Source organism: Papaver somniferum, chromosome 5 (genome assembly GCF_003573695.1).
Source record: "Papaver somniferum cultivar HN1 chromosome 5, ASM357369v1, whole genome shotgun sequence".
NCBI classification, from domain to species: domain Eukaryota; kingdom Viridiplantae; phylum Streptophyta; class Magnoliopsida; order Ranunculales; family Papaveraceae; genus Papaver; species Papaver somniferum.
In genome coordinates, this window is record NC_039362.1 from 7378025 (window position 1) to 7383557 (window position 5533).

Here is a 5533-nt window from a genome sequence, read left to right on the forward strand (position 1 = left end):
GAGGGTTGCGATCAATATTTTGTAAACCCTAATGACCATGCACACATGTACCATTCACCACAATTTGAACATGAATAATTTTGTACTCCCATGAATTTAGACTCCACCACAGAAGTTTTAAGACTCAGTAAGAAAAACTTTGATAGATCTACATCACGAATTCATGCATATTTAGATCAGATTTTGCTTCACCTACAAAAGGAGGAAATTCATGAGGAAATGTATGTTGTCCCTAATGAAGTGTCTAGTCCCATTCATGTAAATTATGTTGAATATGAACCTAATTTAGAGGAACATGAATCGACTAATGACACCACCACTGTTAATGAGGACCAATATGCATGCTATCATGATGATGATTATGATGATATGTTAGAAGAACATGAAAATATTGTGGAACCTGTTGGTTCAATAACATATGGCTTCTCTCCCTCGACCTTCATGAATGTTGTTTTTTCTAATACTCATTGTAATTCATATGATTTTGATATTGACATGGGATTCGTACAATTATTCTGCGAAGATGAGAATGACATAGGAATAGTTGAATCTTCTGTAGACACTAATGTTATTATGCATGAAAATATAATTGATGTGTCTGATTCTCTACCTAGGTCACATTGTGATATTTCTCCTGATTTGCCGATGCATGAGAAAAATTCTTCTGATGATGATGATTCTGATTGTGGACTTGATAATTTGTTTGATGATTGTGAGCATGTTGTGACACGTGTAGAAGACTTAGGAGATGTTGATGTGATTAGTAATGATGTGCCTATCGTCCTACATAAGTCACAATCTGATGGCCTTCCACCCAACCTAGATTTGGTTTGTACCCATATTGTCAAACCGACTTTTCTTAGAGTCCCTAATCTAGGTTTGGAACTGTGTGCTTCCAAAGTCCTCTTGGACTATTTTTCTTCTAAGTACAATACATTTGAGGAACCACAGTTGGAATTAGCATGTTTGCCCGTCCCTAGCACAGTTCACTTTGAGTTAGACCTTGTACATGATGAACCCCCAAAACTGCGAGATTTTGTTTCCAAAATTTTATCCGTTGAAAAATCCAGGTTTGGGGGTAGCTCATTTTGTTTCACAGCTTCACTTTCATGCCTATCATATTATTATTGTGTGAAGCTGTTGAAACCTCTACACTTTGTCTTTTGGGTTGATCCTCAACTCTTTAGATTGTTAGTATATGGTGAATATTTTTGTATATAATCCAGTAGATAAAATTTCTTAAAACCCTTTTGTTCCTTTTGTATATATTTTGTTAATCCAATATGATCTCGGCTGACATATGTTGGATTCTTGCCTTGAATAACGGAGTTCTAATATTGCTTTCGCCAAAATCGGGTATTCTCTTTCCTTTTTCTCTACTCAACATGATCCTCTTCATATGTTGTATTATAATTTTGTTCATATTTTGAAACATTGAGGACAATGTTTAGTTTAGGTTTGGGGGTGAAAAGTAGATACTTTGATAATATGCCATAATTGAAAACAAGAACTCTTTCTTTTTGAAAAAAATGAAAAAATCAAAATTAAAAATTAAAAATTGAAAAAAAAAAAACATAAAAATGGAGCTCATTTACCTTGAAATGTTGACTCTTGTGCAAATATGTAATTTTTAGGAGTCTTAGTCTATATATTTAGGCACCCTGATTCTAGCACAATTCACATAGTGATAAGAAATTTGCACGCGCACGATCTACCAATACATGTATAGCCTCATCCTTGAGGTGTTCTATCGGAAGTTTTAGTTGCCAATCACTTTAGAATACTGAACGAAACTTGACTAGCTTGTTCTTTGGTTGGTTGGGATAGAAGGTGGAGGTTACATTAAGAAAGACAACCATCGAATTTAACTGGGTGCATCAAAAAGGGCTACCTCTTGCAAAGTGTCATGTAATCTTTTGTTCCTTTTGTATATGTATCAAAAGTATTGCTTGTTAAAAAAAAAAATGATGTATATATTCAGAAAAAAAAAAAGAATGAAAAGAATGAAAAAATCAATCAAGTATTTATCAATTCCATCCTCTCTTGTTCCAAAAATAAAAGAGAGTAGTCAATGTAAATAAGAGTCATGTAAAGAGTCATCTTTTGTGTTTTATTGTAATAAGCAAGGAAGGGTGTATGCCATTGATGTACAACGCGAGTAATTGTGAAATACCTCCAACTCATTCACAATTCTCGTAAAGTCCGGACAGCTAGCTAGATTTCGACCTTGGTTCTTAGCCTGAGAAACTATCTCTTGGTGATTAGTAGTCATAACATCTGATCATTCTTTACACATGTGTAGATACACTTTACACTCTTATCACATGTCTTTATTTGTTATCAGTGCTAGGATTGTGCCTTTGATAGCTAGATTGACATCTCCATTTTGTTGTGAGCTTAAACTGACTTGCACATGTCACATTTGATGGAATATGAGCTTATATTTTGACCTAGAACTTTGTAGGTACGTTCTAAGCAAACCTTCACTAGACTTCAACTCGTCCACTAAGGACACTTAGTGGTTTAAAAGGCTTAGTGCATACGCTAAATGCATTCGAGAGACCAGCGACAGTGGTATAGATAGGATTTCCTTAGTTTTGTTTTACTTGAGGACAAGTAAAATTCAGGTTTGGGGGTATTTGATGAGTGCTAAAAAGTGCATATTTCTATATATTTTTCTTGGCATTTAACTCATCTTTTGTGCATTAATTCTCCATTTTAACCCATATTCTGTATTTTCATTGTTTTCAAGAATAAATATTTTTATTAATTAATTTTGCATTTTTAGGTACTAAATAAAGCCTGGTTATCTCACGGAGCGAAAAGAGCAAAGAAACGGCAAAGACTCCCGCTAGGAGGAAGCGAAGAATGATGTTTGCAAGAGCCGGATCAATTAGAAGTGGGCTTGAAGAGGAAGAATTGTTCTTAAAGAAGATATGGGCTTGGAATACCCAAGGCCCAAAACCCTTACCTAAATCCATTTCCATTATCCATACCCATTTCCATGAGAGCCGTCAGATTGGATCCATCTCATCATCCAACGGTCGCCTCATCATTGTGCATCAAACTCCGAAGCTCCCGTCAAACACTATAGTACCTAACTCCATCTGAATCCGTCCTTTTTGATGCATTTCCTCATCCTACGGTCGCTCCAATATCTTCCCATCTTACCGTTGGATCCACCTACCATCTTCACATCCGACGCGTTTCCTCGCAAATCATCACCCTTTGCCACACCCGCTCAACACCCTAACTTCCAAACCCATCGACCTCAAGCCAAACACTCCCTTCTCCACAAACTGTCGACCTCTTCTTCTCTTCCCCAAACTTCCTCTCTTCCATCACCTGCAACCCCTTCACCACCACCATGCCCTACCACTCCGTACGAACCACCTTCTTCCCCGACCATCACAGAGACGCTGTCTCAACCACCATCACCTCCCCTACCTCAAACCCATCTCCCTAGCCTAGTTATTTTCCCCATCTCACAACCACTGAAACCCTAGGTTTTGGGGTGAGTAAAATAACTCGAACTAGGGAACAATTAGAGCAGCAGAGGCGTCAATTGAAGGCACAGAAGGACCAGAAGAGGCAGAGAAGAAATGTGTCGGCCGTTTTGAGTGATTTGTCACATCAAATTAGGTAAAATATCTAACCCTAATTTTGAGAATTTGGGGGAAAACATTGTAAACCCTAATTTTGAATTCTGGGTATAAATAGAAGGTGTGTGTGTGTGTTGTAACCATGCCTGGGCTAGCCAGAGCACCAATTGAGACTTGGGTTAGCCAAGCTCAAGGGTTCAGTTAATTTTGAGTTTTGTTTTCAATATCAGTTCATGTTAATTTTAATCTTCAGTTGTTCAGTAAAATTCATCATGTTCTAGTTTAATTTCTAAGGGGGAGATGAAATCATGATGCTTCTGCTAATTTAATCCAAGCTAGATATTGTGCTTGTTGTGTTGAAATGTTTAGGATAGTCTTAATCAAAGAACTTTAGTTGTGATTAGAACATCCTTTAGGTTGTTAAAACACCTAAGTGACTTCTCTGCGGGTAGTTGCAGTGTGAGAGCCCCAACTACTACTAAGATTAGAATTATCTTAGTGCCTTTAGCCTCCTTTCTAACCCAACCCTTTGATGAGCAGCAGGCATAGAACCTCCACTGCCATCTAGTTAGTCAGTTGAGCCAAGAAGCTCACTGATAACTATACAAGGGACAAGAGCAGTATTGAACTGAGATTGCCTTAGCGTAGGTAAAATGGTGGATTCGAAGCCTTAGTACCCTGTTGCATTGCTTTACTTTCTGTCATTATTTCAGTTACACCAAAACAGCTCAGTTGTGTTTCAACACAACACAAAAATCATTATCTGTCACTTTGTCACATAGAATCAGTTAGTAAAAGACCATTAGAAGCATCAACTCTATCACACGCACCTAGTCTCTGTGGATTCGACCCGTACTTTAGCACTCACTGCAAAAACACCGTGCACTTGCTGTATCACTATAGGCATCCATTTATTCATCTTATTTACACATCTTTAAATGCCTACCAGTGAGCGTTCACAAATTTTTGAAAATATACTCTCGCTTCGAAGACAGATGCTCGTGCGAAGGAGAAAAAGTATGTAGATATATTTTTCAAATTTACATGGGTTTCACGTTAAATATTTACATATTCTGTAAAATCATGTTTTGATTTTGAACAACTGTTGAAAGTAGACAATTATACATGGTGAAATAATGTCTGTGTGAGTTTGGAGGTATTATAGTGTATGCACACATGTAGAAAACCAGTGAATGTTCATATGAAAGGTTATGTGAATTATTCATAGTTTCATGAAAAGTCAGGTGCTGGTTTTAAATAATGAATTTTGCTCATCTTGGCAAGTTTGAAGAGGCGAGCAAGTTTTTCGAGGGTTTTACGTTATTATCACTAAGTTCGTGAAACGTAAATAGGTAAGAGTGGAGGATTACCATTTTTGTAGACGCTGTTGTGAGCACCTTTAATCCATGATTCATTGTTCTGTCGAATCCTGCACTTTGTATGAACGATGTGCTCTGAGTGGTGAGAGATCCTTCATACTGAGTTGTATTCCTGGTTATTCCGTTAGCTTTACCATAGGATGATCGTGTAGTGAGATCCCGGATCAATGTAGACTCCATGGAAATGGAGGAAAATCTACGGGAGCGGAGAGCCTAGAAGTAAGGACTATAGGGTGTTAGCAAATGACGTACATTCCCCAGCCGCTCCTTGTGTCATGACTTTACCCGTGTAATTAGGATCATGAGATCAAGGTTTGTTACTTCTTTTCAGACCTTTGCTCCATCGATTGACGGTCTTCAACTTGTTCTCGGGTAAACAATTCATGAATCCAGCACTGATGAAGAAGTCGATGTAAGTACCCTTTTTCGTGCACGTGATTGTGGCATATCCTTGAATGACATAATAATAATTGTTGTTGACGAACCCAGGAAGAAATCATGGTATATAAGCATTATGTTGATGAAGCGTGCTCTTCTTTGGGATATGAGAAT